Source organism: Corapipo altera, unplaced genomic scaffold (genome assembly GCF_003945725.1).
Source record: "Corapipo altera isolate COAL_440 unplaced genomic scaffold, ASM394572v1 75, whole genome shotgun sequence".
Lineage (NCBI taxonomy): Eukaryota > Metazoa > Chordata > Aves > Passeriformes > Pipridae > Corapipo > Corapipo altera.
In genome coordinates, this window is record NW_020884887.1 from 2,807,245 (window position 1) to 2,826,856 (window position 19,612).

Below are 19,612 nucleotides of genomic sequence, written 5' to 3' on the forward strand. Positions count from 1 at the left end.
GTAAATATTGTTTTATCTGAATAAAATATTACGTAAAAAGTAATTTCTAGCTCAATTATTGTTAAAATGTTTTCTGCCTTTCTAGGCTCCCTACCCCTGACTATGCTGCAGTAAGACAGTGTCAGAATCAGCTTCATCTCAGCTCCATGGAGGGGAAGCAAAGTAGAGTTGGAAATAAATGAAATTTCTAACCATGCAAGGGGAGGGCTGGCCTGCTCATGCTTATCATACAAATAAAATTTTGCTTGGACTAAACAAAAGACAGCAAAGAGAAAAGCAGGCAGATACAAAAAAAAAAATAATTAAATCAAGTCCATTAACAGGAACATGCTGAGTTTCCGGGCTTAGAGCCAAACCCAAAGCATCCTGCAGCAGCATGGAAGCTCAGCTCACCTAGAAACACTGAGAAGGGGAATAATCTCCACAAAAGCAGCAACTGGAAAAAAAGTAAAAACCCCAAACTTCTCTGTGAAGAAACTCTGTCTTCAAGCTGCAGAACAGCACTGGGGTAAAAAAACCACAACTACAGGTCATCTGAAATATCATAGAAACTCTTTCCAAGAGTAAGGACAGGATGATTTCCCATGCCTCTTACAAGAGCTCAGCTTGTACCGAATGAGCTGTCACAGCCAAACATCATTGTTGCAGTTGCAGTTTCATACTATTCTAAAAATGGTATCTGTACAACTTCTGTGGAAGTTCTGAGCCTTCACAAATATTAGACAGAGAAGAAAAGGCACAGGTGAGACATCCAACTCCTTTTTCTTGTCTCACAACTTCCTGTGGACTAGATGGGTGTCTCCCTTCTCTTCACCTGTGACCACCAGGATGCTTTTGACTGAGGAGAGTCCCCCTACTTGAGAGGAACAAGTTCCCTGCATCATGTACAGCTTCATCTGCCCATGGTAACCACACAGACAGGTATGAAGTGTTAAGCTCTCCTTATGCAATCCCACCCTATCTGTGCTTGAGCACCTCATCATTTTTGTATGTTCAAATCTACACCAAAGTCTCTAGAAAATACCCTGATAAGCATAAGGTGCTATAACAAAGAGAGATTAAGTCCTGGATTTTAGTCCCAGAGTAGGAACTCAACCTAGCAGTGAAATCACGCAGCTTCTACATGAGTATTCCAACTGTTTAATCTTCCTACAAATGAGGGGAATAAATATCTTTTCCTTCACCTGGCTGACTTCACTATTGGAAGATCAACCCTACTAATACAAGCAATACCTGATTCATTAAACATTTTACAAATTATATTATAGGAATCCCTTCTCAAGTGATTTGAAAGTAAGCAAACTTTACTTGGCAGAGTTTGTTTCTTTAAGTCCAAAACACTAAAAAAAAAAAAAAAAATTGTGTTCAGACACCTTAAAAAGAGGTTTTCCAACTGTGAAGTCTAGTATTGTTGATTAAAATGGTATCTGGAGCAAAGTTAAATAATACTTCTGGGGTTAAATGCTGCAGTTACTAAGCAGAGAGACCAGGAAAAAAGCCAAGTTTGGTTGATTTCCCCAAATGCATCACTCTGACCATCTGTGAGAGAGGTAATGTTCTCTTAAGAGAAGAAACAATTATCGAAAAATAGGTCGTGGGATTGTCTTGATACATATTTTGTTGTTGTTCAATTAACTCTTCATTTATAATCTTCCCAAAGCACCAAAAAACCCAGATGAACCCAAACACTGCAGGCTCTGTTAAGGCATGAATTTTTTTTGGTGTGAGTGCATATACAGTGCTATAGGTGAACCTCCTGCAACACACCACTGGTACATGGTACACATTTTTTTACTTTGCAACGTTTTATCAGCTTTGTAAACACAACCTTGGTTACAGACTTTTTCCAAGCAGAGAAATGCACACTTACCAACATTACCCACGTCTATGTGGATAATCATGCGTGCCTGCCACTGCCTCAGCTGTGTAAATTGAGAAAGGAAATTCTACTTCAGAAACACAGACTCAAAAAGTGAGAGGCTGATGATTGTCTGTGTGTAAACCTGGTCTTACATCTCCTGGAAGGTGCTGCAGAAATCAGGCACTGAGCAAAGTGTCCACTTTGTTATTGTTGTGATATCTAAAAAGGCGGATTTGACTTACCCTTGGCATTATTTCTGGGGTCATAAATCACTGATCCTGAATGGTAGAGGCTTATTACTTCCCAACTGCTCTCATCTGCTGGGGTTCCCACTGGGACACATCACATCCCTAAAGCAGCCCTAATTCACAGGGATCACTGAATACACTGCTAGTTGGCCTTGCTATTGAGCACAGAGCTGCAGAAATACACCATTGAGGCTCCTTTCTCTCAGAAGTCATTCAATCATTACTGTGAAAAAAGATGTTAAAGGAATTTTGAGCAAATCACAATATCTTTTTGCTTCTCAACTCAGATCTGAGCTTCCTGCTGCATGTGATCTCATTAATACAGCATTTTCAGGGGCAGGTTGGAAATAATTTTCTAACATTTTTTAAAAAAAGCCCAAAACATGGTGGCTTTAAAAATTCTCAAAGCTGCACAAGCTTATCTGTCTCCACTCAGGCTCACTTCTGGTGCCCTTTAGCACCACACACAACGTTATGATTAGTTTATCTCCCTGCACATACTAAGGCATAGTTACTCTAAAATAACTTTAGAAAAAATAGAACACACTTATTCAAATATATTTTGCTATGATGCAGAGTGCTACAAAGACAGCAAGGACTATAGAATTAAACACACGAATCTAAGCATTATTTCTAATGCAGACAGCAGAAGATACGACTGCACGGCCCCAGGCTCAAATATTATTATTCTTTGAGATATAGACATTAAAAGTAATTGCCAGGAAAATTGTTCTTCATCAATTACTTAAAATACACTGGAGTTGAACACTCCTTGCTATTTCTTCTAGGGAAACTACAAAGTAAAAGATATTTGGAAAGCATCTTTGCTTTTTCCTGTTCATGGTTTGGGTATTTTTTGGATACTCATTGGTAAATTACAATCTGAACAGCAACAGTTTGTTAGATTATTTTCCAGTACTTTCTTCATTTTTCCTTTATCAGTATCTCTGTGTTGTACTACAAGTGATCAGGAATAACTGACCCTGTGCATTGATTAGATGTAAAAATGTGATTTAAATGATAGTCCATAATTACAACAAATTACTATGTTTTGAGTTTTTGTTGCTCGTCAGATTTGAGTTGCACAAAGTGAAATCTGAGCCATGAATTCCCACAGTTTACATTATTGTGCATGGAAAGACTTTGTCAGCTATGATGTAGTCCTGGCTAATCACTCAAGTAATTGATAAAAGTTGGTTTTAATGACTGCAGGGAAATTAGATTAACTTGTTTGGTGTATGTAAGAGCACTCTAAAAGCTCTGGTTAAACATATTCTTTATGATATATTCCCTAAATGAAATGGGAAGATATGTAATTCCCTTTACCCACTGCAATCTTTTCCTTTTTATTACCAATTATTTACACATATCCCTAACTGCCAAGAAATCTAAGAAAATCATCTGGACTTTTAGAACCAGTAGAGAATTTGGGAATAACAAATAACTTTCAACTAGGTGTAGGTCAATTAATTTGTTTAGAGGGGAAAAAACCCCTCCCACTGAAACTTAAAATTGAATCATGTAATGTCCTGGATTTAAAGTTTATATTAAGTTAGGCAAGGGTTTTAACTCATATTAAAAACTCCCTCTTTCTTTCCCTTTTTGGGCACACTTGAACTGTATTCTCCTGAGACACTTGCCTGACCCAAAGCCGAACAACTGCCAAGATAGTGACACAGAACAGCGTGGATAAAAGGGATTGAACATAAAAAGACTGACTCAAAACAACCATGAAATGGAAGCATTTTTGCTTTTCCTGTCATAAAATAACTCTTATTTCATAAAGCACCTCAAGAGATGGTGACAGGAAAGGGTAGCAGGGTAGCAGGCTTACATGGATTTCTGCCCCCACCTCCCCAGCACTGAAGGCCTGCACAGGCTGTGGCAGTGCCCCACACAGGGGAGACTTTATGAGTTATAAATGCCAAGACTTCAGCAAAAACTGGAAGCAATTAAGAGAATCTTCCAAGTTAAAAAAAAGACACCCCCCCCAAAAAAAAACCAACAAAAAACCCAAACCCACAAAAACATCCTGAAGAATTAAAGAAAGGGTTGTGGGTTTTTTTCTGCTTTCCTTCCCTCATTTGTAATTCAGGAAAGTCTGCAGATAGAAAAATAAGATTCATTATACTTTTAATTTACCATGATATAAAATTAGAGGAAGCTGTTAGAGAAAGCATCTTCTCCGTAGCTTCAAAGACTTTGTCCCACAAAGCCTTGCTCACATGTACAGATCCATTTATTATTTCCAGTTTATGCTACCCCTGATTTTGCCTACTGCATCTAAATTTATTTCCCAGTCAACCAGAGTATATTGTCTTCCATACATTACACCCATAATGGGGCTGTGTAGGATTGTATAGAGCCATCTTTCAATGAGAGCTGGTCTATAAGTTATACAATAGGTTGCTTCATCTTCTCCCACCTTGTACCCATTTCTTAATTTGCATAGTTTTACAGAGTACGTTTCAGCTCCTATCAAGATTTTATTATGAACTTATACTGAAAACATTTCAGCCTGCATGAACGTATTTTGCAATATTTTCTTCTTGTATTTATTCTACACACTCATAAGCTGTATGTTTTTCTCTGCAGTGGCATGAAGCTGGCATTTTTAACCAGAGTGGGATTAAATTTTCTGTGTGATCATGAAGCATGAAAGCTTTACCACACAAGACAGTCCCCTGTGACCTCAGCTACAGAAATGGAATAACTTTAAGCAAGTTCTTCCTAGGAATACTCTGTCTCTGCTCCCCTTCAGGTCCCTCCTCTGTTACTTTTATTAATAATGCCAACTACTTTACACCTTGCTGGATCATTATTTGGTTCTCTGAATGTTGATGATGTTGCAAAGGTAACAGAAAAAAAAATAATCAAAGCAACGTCTAAAAATTCAGGAATTTGATTTGAACCTCTGTAGGCATAACAAAAGCAGCTTTAAAGTCAGATCACAGAGATGAGGAGTTTCTTTAGAAAATGAGCAACATGAACCTCTCACAGCACTCAGGTAACTCATGCATGAAGTATGTAAAGTCTACATCAAAAGTCTAAATATTTTCCTATCTACATTTCTATCACTGTTTCCCCACATCTAGTATTTCAGTTTTATCTTTTAAATCAGAGGTACTAAACAACTTTTGCCATCTGCTGAATCCAAGACATAGAATTTATGCTGCAAATTTCCCTCTCATTTCATTTGTTAAGAGCTAAACTAACTACAGTCCAGATGCTCTTGTAAAATCCACTGCACTCCAGACCATCCAGTTCTCCTGCAACTCTCCCACCTTCCCTAATTATTTTCCTCCTGTCATGCTGGAGAAATGTAAAATTTCATGTTTCTAAAACCCTAATATGACAATCTCAGAGGAGAGTGTGCAGCCCAGCATCAGAGGAGGATCACCAGAAACAAGTGTAGGCAGGTAAGAGGTTGACATTTTTTGCAAAATTTGGAATTCCAGTCACTGTAAAACAATAAGTAAGTAATTCTGGTTTATTTGTAAGGGAGAAAAACACAAGCAGCATATCCTTGCAGCTCTTTAATGCTTCAGCAATCTAAAAAAGGTACAGAATCTCAGCATGTGGTACGTTCATAAATATATGACTACACAATTGCAAAGTCATGCCTTTCCCACAACCACCATTGTGTTCCTGTCTCCCACTGCCACAACTAAATTCCTAAACAGGCCTACTCTACATGAAAAAGAAATGGGTGGGATTGCACAGCACAATTTTGATATGCTATACTTACATACAGGCATTGATTCTACTAGAATTCTACTAAAATTCTACTAAAACCAAAGCTGAGCAATGTAGAGGGAAAGTCCTTTTTTAGTGAAACACCACCAATGTTTAGTTCTTACAAGTGGAGGGAAGGAAGGATGGATGGGAAATGCAATTGAGTATTTCTGTAGTTCTTCACCAATACTAAATGACTTCCCATGGAAACTTGCATAAGTGTTAATAATAACAAACTAAACATGGCCAATATTCTCAGCACAGCAGATTTTCATCATATGCAAAACCTGGAGGAAAAGTGTAATGACTCCTTCCATGTAGAGTGTGTGATGATGAGATGTAGTTTGGCTGGATTCACAGGTTGGTTTTGCTTCATATTTTCTCCATGTGAGAAAGGGTCATTTGTAAATTATTCTCTGCATTTATAAAGTTCATATAAAATTTAACTCTCAAACAGAAAAAAAAATCTGAAAAAGTTATAAAGAAAACAGGTACCAAATATTGGTAGGGATCTCACCAAGTGATCTACGAATTGAACCAAGTAAGAGCAGTTCTAGAGGTGCTAAGTAATTAGCATGTAACTGTAATAATTTTTTTCTTGTTTGTAGCATCCAAAGTGTGCTCTCTAGATATCTGCAGAACATGCTGAAAGCAGCAGGTTCCTGCTCATCCAGGCCCAGTGTCAGCTGACCCCCTACACCCTCCTTGGGCAGTGCTGCAGCGGGACACACAGACCACTGCCCCAGCATTACACTGCAACAGGACCAAAAGCCACGTGTGCTAATGAATAAAATACCACATGATAAAACAAAACAAACAAGCAGAAATAGTTTGGTCATTACTTTGAGTGACAACTACAGGATATTTACATCTACAGAAGTAATTCCTATTCAAATATTTCAGCTGAGATTAAGAAGCCCAATTTTAGGTGTGATTGACTTTTACAACATGTGTTTCAGGCCTTTGAAATACTTTATACTTCTTAAGAGTTTTAGTCCCACTTACTCTAAAAATACTTAATTGAGCTGGAAAGACAGCACTGAGAGATAGGTGAGAAGTACTCATTTCCTCACTATAATTGAGTGGTCAGGCACAACACTAAGTTACAAATAAGCACAAGGAAAGGTAAACCCTTGAGAATTATTTTATTGTCTCTATCCTATCAGAACCCACTTGTTTTTATATATCCATAAAGCAGTGTTCTGCCCTCTGAACAGGTCTGTTATGAGAGATTAGTATCTGTCAATTCAATTTTAACATGTGTTGTGGTTTAACCTGCCAGGCAGTTGAGCACCACAGTCATTCACTCCCTCTCCCTCAGTGGGATGGGGTAAACAATCAGAAAAAAAGGTAAAACTTGGGGGTTGACATAAAGGGCAGTTTAATAGGACAGAAAAAGATGGGAAAATAATAATAATGATGATGATAAAAGAATATGCAAACCCAGTCATGCACAATGCAATTGCTCCCCATCTGCTGAGCAATGCCCAACCAGCCCTTGAGTAGTGGGTCATCAGCCCCATGGCCAAGTCCCCCCAGTTTTATTGCTCAGCATGACACCATGGAATGTGTTGGGAATATCCCTCAGGTCATTTGAGGTTATCTGTGTCCCCCCCAGCATCCTGGGCACCCCCAGCCTGCTCGCTGGCAGGGCAGCATGAGAGGCAAAGTGCCCAACTGTGCAAGCCCTGCTCAGCAACAACTCAAATATCCCTGTGTTACCAGCATGACCCTCGTAATTAAATCCAAAACATAGCACTGTACCAGCTACTAGGAAGAAAATTAACTCTATCCCAGTCAAAATCAAGCCAACATATTACACATAGCAACAGAACATTCAGTGGACAGCCAATAATCCTTGTTTTAAAATGAATACAAATCAACTACCAGCCAGAAACAATGGTAAACTCAAAGGTTTTAGACAACTTGTTTAGCAGAGTCAAAAGGAGATCTCACAGAAGCAAGTCCAACATCTCTGTAAGAGCATGACAGCAGATAAGAACATGCAATCTGGATTACTTTTCCCCTTGTTTTAATTGTCACTTTAATGTAAATACTCCACAAATCAGTGAACGTACTAAATTATCGGTGTGATAATACATTCAAACATTTGACATTTACATTAATTGGAGATAATGAAGAAAATATTTTTGTTGTTCGTTGGATGAGACTAAATGGGCTGGAAATTCAAATGAATAAAACATCATTACAACATACACTGTACACCTGTTCAGAGCTCTATTAACAGCCTGATATTTTTATTAGGTGCAAGCACAGCAATACAAAGACAAATGACCACTTTCACACTCCCAGGATAGAAGCAACCAGAGCTCAGTGTGTGGGGTCACTTAAACTACAGAGCTCTGACAAGTGCTTAACTAGCCCCAAAATGCCTCCACTTAGTTTTGACTTTTAATTTTATAAATTATTTACAGTTTAGTAGGTGCAAAGCTGGTGGAAAATGCCTTTTCTGGCATGTTGATTGACAGGATAATTATACTGTGGTTTTGTGTTTAGCACTGTTATGCAGAATCATAATGCTATAAAAACAAAATATGAATGTTATGAGCTTTTAACTTTGACAAGGTCAGTCTGAAGCCTACCAAACAGATGTCACGAAAAGCCATTGCTGTCATTAGCCAGGTCCTGTAAGTACAGCTGTACCTCTCTAGTTATATTTTAGTAAGACTAAATATTTTTTCTGTATAAAATTCAAGATAGAACTTAAGAAACAATACAGATATCTAGTAATTCTCATTATTTATTTTGAGGAAGGGTGTAGAACCACTAGGGACAGGTTAGATTTCTCTGTGCAGAGCTTTGTATTTCAGATAGTTAATTACTTGCACAAATTTCTATACATTTTCAGATGCAAAACAACACAATTCAATAGAATTAAGAGTGCCCTATAGAATTTACCTTTTAAAATACCTTTGATCTATGATTTCTGAGGAGTCATGATTATTGGGGGCTTCAGTGAGAGATGAGTGAGTACTCCAAGAAGAGAATACAGATACTAATTTCTTTTAAGGATTATATATTCTGATAAAACTGCAGTTTTGTGTCCGTGTCTTTATTAACCCCTGTTGCTATTCACTACTGCTAACTGCAACCTTGATTAGCAATTAAAAGACTCAGATGATGGTGAAGATATTGAATAACAAGTTGTAACAAATCTGGCAGAAATTAGTGTCCCCTGAGGCCCAAACCACCCTGAGCTGTAAAGCAATAGTGTAAACACAACACTGGGGGCCAAGGAATCTTTTGAGGAATAGCTTGAACTTATTTTTTATTGCAAAAGCTACTAAGTGAATAGATTAAAGTGGTATGTCTCTAAAGATAGAATTCCAACAATGGAATGAAGATGTTACAAAAGCATAAAGAACAAAGGCAAGATCTCAGTGCGTAGAACAGAAAAATGGCTGCAGATATTAGGGCACCATGCATAATGCATTTTCCTGCTTATTTAATATTGCAACTTCTACTCCTGCTGCAGTCTATCAGAGGACAACTATTAAGTCCATACACTGTTGCCTTTTTCCATGATTCTGGATCTATGCCCACAAGCGGAACTGCAATAACATCTGAGTAAAATACTGTCCACAGAAACTTACTGTACTAATGAATGAGCAAAAGAGCAGGAGGCTTACAAAGATACAATACCAAACTGTACTGGAGCAACCAGGGTCACTCTTTATTTGATCATGGGCACTCCTATTCAGACTTTTTTTCTTTGTTAGGAAAGATTATCATTTCCTATCCTGACTGACGCTTACACAGAAGCTTGGTATCTGCTCTGTGGCTGTTAGTTTCTCTCTCCTTTTTTTATTCCTTCCCTTCTGTTGCTCCTTTACATATCTGCCCACATGCAGTATAGATAAAACCATGCTCATAACGAAGCCTCTAAAAGAATATTGTGTCAGGAGTGTTAGTGAAAAAGAGAAACAAATAGATTCTACTTTAAGATATCTTATTTCTCATTATGTCCAAACAGTTCTTCCTATCCGCTCCCTCTCATCAACCTAAGCACTATTTTATCTTTCAGAAACACTGCAGGCAAAGTACATGAAGGAATGAATACACAAGTGATATCTGCAGGACTCAGCTATCAATTTGGGCTTCCCTGTTGTCTTGTTAGAGACAAAGAACTGTCTATAGCAGGCTCCAATGAGTGATGGCTCACCAGTGCTTCTCTTACACCATTTACTATGAGGTAAGTTGCTCTAAAAAGTGACCTCTTCTATTATCAGGTACCCAGAAAAGCAGTGCTTCAACTCTGCTGTGACAGGAGATCCCACATTTCAGCCTCATGCTGCAGTCTGTTAAATATGACAGATCACATGGAGGCCCCCACAATTGTTCCATGACTGTTTGGCTTCATCCACTTTGACAGCTCTGCAGAGAAGCCAACTCCAGCAGCAAACACAAAAGAAACCTCATAGACAGCACATACACTGTGCCCATGACAATATTTTCAGGTAAAACCATATTTTTGTAAATAGTTATGATAGATTAAGAAGGAATAAACCAAATGGCTTCAGCCTATGCAACCCCTACCTATCACTGCTACAAAGACTGTTGGACTCAAACTGCTTTATACAATAGTTAAGTTGGAAAGAATTAATTGGGGTAAATGTTTGGAATCGTAGTTGCTCTGGCTGTCCTCACACAGACATGCTTTATGCAGAATGAGGATATTGCAAAGATGCAATGCAGAAAGTTTTGAATTCCTAAACTTTTATTTTACATTCATCATTTCTCGTTCACCAGCCTAAACTTATTGTTTTGGTTTTTTTTGTTTTTCCCATGCAAGTTGTAGGTGAAGGTAAGGGTGCCAAGAAAACACTCAACTTTTAAATTTGCCCTATTTTATACAGTAGAAAAAACCCTACTGTTTCAGTCTGCCTGACTGCTGATGCAATGTCTTGAATCCCGTCTAAATTGAGAAGCAGGCCTTATTTTCCCTTCAGTATAAGTTGCTTTCAGCTCAGAGAACATGAAACCTGTGTATCACAATAGAACTGAAGGTCAGGGGGTTATTCAGCTTGCTGTGGCAAGTAGTGTTGATCTAAATCACAGCTGCCTGCTCAGCGCTACTCACACAACAGCAAGAAGTGGAAGGGAGGTTGCACAAAGCCAGCATCAGGTTACTTCTGTCTCAGTCTTTGAAATAATTTTCTTACCCCTACAGCTTTGTTTCCTTTATAATGTTAATGAATGAACTGCCAAGGAAAAAAAAATAACTACAGAATGCCAAGAAATGGCTTAGGTGTCTGCCAGTAGGTACATGGAAGACACCAGCTCATTCCAAATAATAATTTAATTGAAAATGGCTTCCTAAGGGTTTCTAATTTTCTAGCTAACATATCTTTGCCCACAATCAGTTTAATCTGGTAAGCATCATTAGGGAGAAAAGTGACTGTGCTCTTCTCCTCACCCACAGGACTTGGCTCTGTTCTCCCTTGAGGTGGAAGTGCTCTTGCAGTCACACAGTGAGGTGGGAAATGTATCCAGCCAAAAAATCACAGCAGCAGCAAAACGTTCTGTTTGGGCTGGATCAGTTCACAGACTTGGGTTGTCATGTGGCTGCCTGTGAATTCCTGTGGCACAAACACAGGAATTGTGGGAACATATGGGACTGCAGTGGTTCCTGCTGAACTGAACTGATAATGGAATGATGGCGTGAAGTCGAGACAGGTCACAGGTTAGAAACCAAACATCCTTTCAACTAGTCTGGAGTGAAGGCATCAAAGGAAGGGTAACAGAATCACTCTTCTAGTTGACTCATCAAAAAAAATAAAACATTCTCACCCGGTCCCCAAACCATCAAGCAAATACGTGTGGCTATGTTAAAAATATAAATTGGAGTGGTGAGGATTGCTCTTATTCAAAAAGTTAAAGATCTTGTGGGAAAATCTGCCTTCAAAAACAGCAGTGTGTGCTAATGCAGGTAAAGGTCAACAGCCTCAGAGAGCACATCACCAACCATTGCCACCAACTAGGGAGAAACTGGTGCTTTTACAGCACATTTGCTATCAATGGGTGTCCTGAAGTTTCACCTCTGAGGTAAGACAGTATAATTTCCATGTGTAGTAGCAGACAGATCCAGAGCCATCTATTCTCAGTATTTTACAGAGCAATAGTAGAACAATTTTGAATGAACTATGGCCTAAACTGAGGAAGGAGGAAAAAGGTCAATAAACAGAATGAAAATCTCCTAATTTGATCCATTTGCTGACAACAAACACAGATTGGGCAAAGTACCAGGCAACTCCAACAGAACTAGCAAGGTTAATGGAGCTGCTGCTATAACATATTGTAGATCTAGTAGTGTCAGTGGCGATAGTGGTAATGTTGTAAACACAGTTTGTTTTCCATCTGGTGCGTGGTATATGCCCTTGATAAAAGGGTGCTGCATTATGCATTTCTGTTCTCCTAAATTTATTTACTCCTAAAAATGTATAATGATTTTAATAGCCATATACAGAGACAGAACTTCGGTTTTAAAAAAAATGCTTGCAAAAAAATTTCCCTAATGAGTTTAAGGACAATATTGAATCAAAAATATTCTCATTATAAGCATGGGATTTTTTTTTCCCTTCAAAAAAATCAGTTCAACTTTTGCAGTTGAATACCCACAGAGTAGTTGATGTGGATGCTGTCTAAGACCAGAACGGAATATAACAACATTTTACATTTGAATTAATCCTCACCACTTTACAAACTGCATAATACACAATTTTGAAGATATCAGTTAAAACTATGAAATATCTATGCTTCAAGGCAAATTAAAATCAATGGAAAGTCTTACCTTCCTTGTAAGTGGCTTTGGATCAGGCCTTGAGAGATCACTAATACAAAAATAAACTACCTTTCAGTAGCACTTCATACTGATGTGCAGTAGTAGTGAATCTCAGTTTCAACTTCACCTTAGGGATACGCACAGCTGAGCACATAGTTTTAATTTTCTTAATCAGTGTTTTTAACTAGTATTCTGTTGAAGCCTTGATCTGAAATATAATCACTCTTTTCATCAAAATATTTACAAAAGAAAGTGTGGAGCCCTGAAGATTCCTGTTTGAATTGTGCATGGTATCTATGGTTACAATGTATTATGGATGGTAAGGACCGGGAGCACAGCGTGTGCACTGGAAAGAGCTGCAATCAGACAGAATGTGAGACAGCCTAGAGGAGGTAATACATTGTCTAGAGAAATTATGTGTATGCTGGAGTAAGCTGATTAGAGGGAATAAACCAAAGGGGGGGGGGGAACTGCATGTAAATAGTCATATGCTGGCAAAAAATAAATATGAAATAAAACTTTGGGGACTGTGAAATGGCCTCAGAGACAGGCCCCATGATCCCATCTGCTACCTTGTGTGTCTGAAATGACACGTCTTCCAACGCACAGGTACTGGATCAGGTGCTATTGGAGAGGGACAGCTGTCTTTGTCACTGAGAGAACATCTCAGTTAGTTAGTCATGCCTGCTGTAAATCCTGAAATCACCACTAACCAAACAGCCTGAAATTTGCTGTAGAAGTGTTTGCTTCAACTCCCCTCTCTGCTGGAAGCATTCAGTACACAACTGCATGTCAATACCTCTTAAGTCACCAAGCCCTAAGTATGAGTCTGGGTTTAATTTTCAGAGCAAACCCTTAGACCTGCTGACAACCATTTTGAATAAACGATGTTGGGTAACATTCAGTAAGCATCTGCATTTCATAGATAACGTCCAGGAGTGCAAATGAGTACCTGTGTAGGAGTACAACAAACCTGTGGATTGATCACGGGACACAGACAGGGACTCCCTTTAATAAACTACTACAAAATCCTATACTTGTAAGTTTATGTAATTCCGTATGAAACCTGGGTGCTGTACTCCAGGGGAGCTGCAGAAGTTCTGCAGTACATTTGGTTTCAACAGCTAATACTGCAGGAAGACAGATGTGCTGACTACAACCAAAAAAATTGTTTATGACTGGGGCTGATACTGGGCAAACAGGACACTGCACAGATATACTGCTACTGCTGGTGGTCCCTGCTCTCATCCTAAAACAGTTTCACAAAGATCACTCTGCTCTGCCTTCCTCTACTGCTTTCCTCTGATTTGGAATGGAAATCAAAATCGCTGCTGGCTACAGTGCTAGAAAACACCAGAGAAAGGATATGGAGACAAAGTACTCAGGAAAGGTCAGGAGATAACAGGAACAGGCATGGGAAGTAGGAACAAGGAGGAGGTTTTGCTTCCACTCTTTTTTTCATAGAAGGTGGCACTTTGTATGCACAGGATGCTTAGTAAGATCTTTTCTGATTAAACTAGGGAAGGCTTCAAGCAAAGGGCAAAGGATATCACAGCAGGACTTGTATGGTATGTTTTCTCCTTAATCTGAAAACCTTTTTTCTTCTTCAACTTGAAAACCCACAGAAATAATTTATTTGTGACAACAATGACTATGTATATACCAATATATTTGGCGAAGAACAATCCTGGTTTAAGTTTTAGCATTTATATTGCCAAATTTATTCAATGAGATATAAACACATTTACACAATAAAGGTAAAAAAAGACATTAACAGTGTGAAGATTAATTCCATACAACATGAAGTAGTAGCTGTGGCCTTTGTTACCTCGAAGGCTGCAGTGCAGAATCATAATGGACTTGGTTTAAATGCAGAGGTATAAACTCAGTTTTAAGAGCTGATTTTTCACACTAAAACAATCAAAACATTAGTCCAACCACTTCTTACACACTGGGATCATGGAGACAAACAATTCTGACTACTAATCATTCTCTTCTAAGAAAGAAAGAAACAAATTTTTTTTGTCCAAAATAGAGATTTGGAGACAACTTTCCTTTTTCCAGAAAAATGGAATATGGATTTCTGCCTCACCAAGCCAAGCATTTTGTTATGTAGTAGTAAAAATCCTAAATTTTCCAGTTCAGCATTCTACATTTCCCTTCTTTTAGCTCCCTTAGGGAAACAGAGCTGAAAGAAAAACAACTTTCAGAAAGTGAACAGCCTTAGTAGCCTATTTTCTCCAGTGGAGAAGGTGAAAAATATGAGTGTGAAATGATATATATATATAAAATAAGTGAGTACAGTTGGAGAGAAAGGGAGAGTTAAAAAGGAAAGAAGAGCTGATGTAAAAAAAATTCTCAAATATCCATATTGAATTGTCAAGCAAGTGAAAACAGATTGAATGAAACTGGAGATTGAACATGTTTGTATTCCCTCAAACATTCTGAGCTTGCACTAAGAGAACTAGGAAAAAGCTCAGAAAACTCAGTTCCATTTGACTATACTTCCTTTGTTTTGTTCACGTTTAGAGGAGAAAATTTTAAGTACAACTTGGTTGCTCATTACATTTCTTGCCAGACAAAGTATTAGAACCATTCTGAAGAAGCTTTTGAGAGAACTGTTTTGAGAGAAACTGTGTCCTTAACTGGAGAATCTGGATCTTGTGCTCATACTCCAAACTCTAAAGTAACCTTTACATTTTTAAGCTGCTATGCAGCTTATTTAGTTGACACATTGAGTTTTCCAATATTTAATACTCAATTTTACGAGAATTTTTGAAAACATTAGACCCAAGGTAAAAAGTTATTTTCCACTGAGGAGTTGGGATAGGAAGAGAATTTCTCAACAATGCTACTCAATGTTACTGACAAAAAGCTTCCCCACACCCTCCTTCTGTAGAAAATGTTTAGATTATAGAAAATAGTATGAATGCAAATATGGTGTTCAAATGATAGCATAGTTTCAGCAAAACTATTTCCAAGGAAAGCACGCTATTAATCTCAGCTATCAGATACACAGAAGACATATTTAGGTTATATATACACCAAATTCTCTGGCTGTTATTATGTAGTGGTTACACTGCAAGTGCCAGAAGTCACCAGCAATGATGAGGAGTGTATGGCACTGGAGCTATTTAAGCAACTAAGATAAATACACTCATTGTAATAGGTTACTGTTCACACACACAATATGCATTAGCTTTTGACCTGATGAATGTGGAGTTTAAAATAGTTAAGACAGAAAGCATAAAGGAGAAGATGTATTATTATCACACAGCAAAATGATGCTTATTCAGTTCCAGGGCCCTGACAAGCACAGGAGACAAATCTGTGTTACCTGAATTCATTAGTCCTTTTACTTATTATATTTCTCTAAACATATGATTACATTAAATTACTCCACTTTTCTCTGACTCCTTGTCACGATGAGCTATCATGCCCTTGTCACACATGATGCAGTTGGCAAGGATACAATCCTTTTTCCTTAAAGCCCATTTTCCTTTCTGTCCTCCATTCCCCACTCTGGCTTTTACACAGAAAAAAAATCAACTACTAGAAGTAACCAGTTTGCATGAAAACAGCTAGTGGGAAAGAATTCTTGATATGACAGAATTATTTTTTTTTCAACATCAAGAGTGAATAATAAGTTGTTTCAATTACCTTAGCACTATAAAATATTCCTGTGTATTTAAAGCCTCTAAATCTGAAGTATATAAGCTTGACCATTACTTAAAGATGGAGAATCCAAAACATTAAGAGCATTTCATGGCACATATCTTATCAGCCATGTAACTCCAGAAATGTCCACGATATTAAACATGATAACAGTAAAAGCTCTAGTCTGTACACAGATCAAATTCTTGTGGATAGAAATTTTTTTTTTCTGTGTATATTCCACTAAATAACTTTGGTTGTGTCATTTGGGAAGCAAGGAGCAGTTCCTGCACTGTTGCTAAAATGGTACCATGGCAACAACAAGAATTCTTTATTCACAGGTTATCTTAGAATTTCCCTTAAATTACCTTGAGGAGCAAGGACTGAAAACCAAAGCCATATATTCTCATGTTTTCATCCTCTTTTTACCAATATTCTTTATTTGTTCTATCTGGTACATACTGATTTCCCTTCAACTTGCATTTTCACTTGCATTCCAACAGCTGCCCAACTTGAAGTAAACAACAGTGACATCTCCAAACTGAGGTTATGGACATCTAAATGGCTGCACCTCATAAAGATACACACTGCACCCCATCCTCTCTTTGAAACTAAATCCAATTCCTATTCCAGGGAAACTTCTTCAGCGGAAGGACAGTGCACCACTTCTGTCGGATATTTAACATCCTGTAACTAATAGAAACCCTCTTGTCAGTAGCTGAGAGGGAAGACATTCCTGTATGGTCTGTGACTGCCAGACAATGTTCTTTTTGTGTTTTTTAGTGCATCTCTTATTTTGATTTGTAACTGTACTGAAGGATATTTTGTTAATCACTTTTCATTTATGCTCTGTATTATAAGCAATATCAGCCACAGCTTTTTAAAAGGACTGTTTTCCATGCATTTATTAGTCATGCATAACAGCACACAACAAAACCATTCTACCTACACTCATCACAGGTGTTACCTGGGATGGGGTAGCAATAATTTTACACCTTGTTTCAGTTACTCCAACACATTCTTTAAGCTGAAATATTCTTCTTTCAGTTTACAATTTTATCAGTGCCATTTTACTGAAACTTGATTGATACACACTGTGAATGATTCAGTTGTAAACAGCTGTGGCTCCTATATTTAAAAATTCTTGATGACAGAACTCCTCAGGAGTTTGATGGATCTTGCCAACTAATTATTAAAATAAATAAATAAATAGTGCATTAGTAAATGTACATACTGCCATTAACTATACTGTAAAAAAAATCACAATAAGAGATGTGTTCACAAAATAAGTGTTTTCTTTACGAATTATTCTATTTCCTTTTTCTTCCTTTAATTTTGAATGAATTGTTTAACTACTTCTTTAGACTACAGTAACCTGTAAGGCAGATAATTCCTGGAATATTTCTTTTAATCATTCCCAGAATGCTTCTTTTTTAGATTCCTACTTTTCATGGAACAAAGTAATGGCAAATATTCTGTAATATATATGTTTATATATATATTTCTCAGTTTATCTTTGATTCATGGATCAACAGAAGAGTTATTTAAGATAGTTTGTCCTTAAATAAGAGCTATCTGTCACAGACCTGTCTAGGCTCATATTTAACCATATTTATTCCTTATATAGATAATGTCAGGGCTTGATTTTCCAGCACTCCTAATAATCTTAAAGATAACTCTCAAATTTACTTGCTATCTTTACTGTGATGACCTTGAATAACACAAATGGTTCTACACATTTTCTGGATTGCAAACTTTTCCCTGCTAGACACCAGTGTGCAGTTTGTAACCATCACCTTGAGTATTTATTTTTAAATACACAGTTCTTGGAGTTTTGTGCTGCTTCTGGACTTGTTTAGAAAAAAAATTTGTATTAATATCACAACTTTATGTAAGTTACTTTATGTAAGTGTACCTAAACATAAGTATCAGACAAACAAATGTCCAAAGAACAAGTCAAATTCAATGTCAATAAAGTATCTGAACTGTACCTTTTTAAATTCTGCTTGCAAACAGTGTGAGGATTACTAGCAGCCTCAATCCACTTTTATGACATTAATTTACCTTAAGAGATGACTGATTGGGTGAAATTGCACCTAATGATATCTGCAGTACTTACTGAGTGCCACTCATCAGATATCCCAGTTCATACCAGTTGTACGTACTGCTGATTAAAGATAAAACTAAAATTGTATCTTATAGGAAGCTGAATCACACTGTGGACTAACACACACCATAATGCAAAATTTATTGTAATTCATGGAGAAGTTCTCTGGATTTTATTTCCTTCAGAGCAATTTCAGGAGCAGTTCCACAATAGGCTCCAGTTGCTCTCAGAGTACCAAAAACTACTGTTGGACCTGCTGCTCCCCCCTGCACTGACAATCCTGACCACAAAACTGCACAGAAACATCCTACTCAAACCTGTTCTGAAAGGAAAAATTGTTCCTGAATTCCAGAGGTGTCTTGGGAAGGGTGTGGGGAGCCATTTGGGGGTTTTGGTGGTGTTTTCTTGCTCTGACTGGGCTGCTGCTCCCTTGCAATTGCCAGTATAAGTAGGGAGAAGGAATATGGGGTCAGAGGTGAGGAAATCAAAGCTGCCATTCTGGCTGCAGCACAGACTCACAATGGTCTATGCTGACCTTGAAATTGCACCCAAGATATCTCTGATAAGATATTCATGCGTTCTTTTCCATATCCATTTGTGTAGCTTTTCCTTTTAATTAATTTTTGGATGTGATAGATTGTGCTTTCAAGAGGTATCATGCTACCATGATACCTCTTGAAGTTTTAGAAGCTTTAGGGAAAAAAAAAAAATGAACAAAAATATGAACTTTGAAAGTTGGGCACAGAATAATAAACATAAGAAAGGATGTTCCCACACTTTCTTGGTGTTTCAAACAAGCTGTTTTCCACAGGCAAAGAAAGGTCATGATATTCTGACCTCAATGGTTTTTCATCTATTTTCTCATATTCCAGAAGTTTGTGTTCTAACCATTTATTTTCTCCTTATTAGAAAATATTACATATTTGGTACAAACAGCAATCTATCCAACACTAGGGTGCACTCACCTCACCTTGTAACACTAAGGGTCAGAAAGCTACTTCTAGATGATTGGAGAATGAATTTTTATCTTCTTTCTGCCTACCTGAAAGTAGGGATTTAAAGCCAAATCTGTCACAACTCAATCATTCCAGAATATTCTGCAATAGAGCTCCTTATTCCATCTGTTGTGGGAATTCAGAGTGGCTACATCTGCTCTACTTTGTACAAAGCACTTCATTTGGAACAGAAATGAACAGTACTCCCTG

At 37.7% G+C, this 19,612-nt stretch overlaps 1 long non-coding RNA gene across 1 annotated transcript in view; it reads right to left on the reverse strand.

Annotated features, from left to right (window-relative positions):
* Window positions 1–19,612, reverse strand: part of LOC113947224 — a 427,091-nt gene that overhangs the window by 202,192 nt on the left and 205,287 nt on the right. The gene's annotated exons all lie outside the window — the stretch shown is intronic.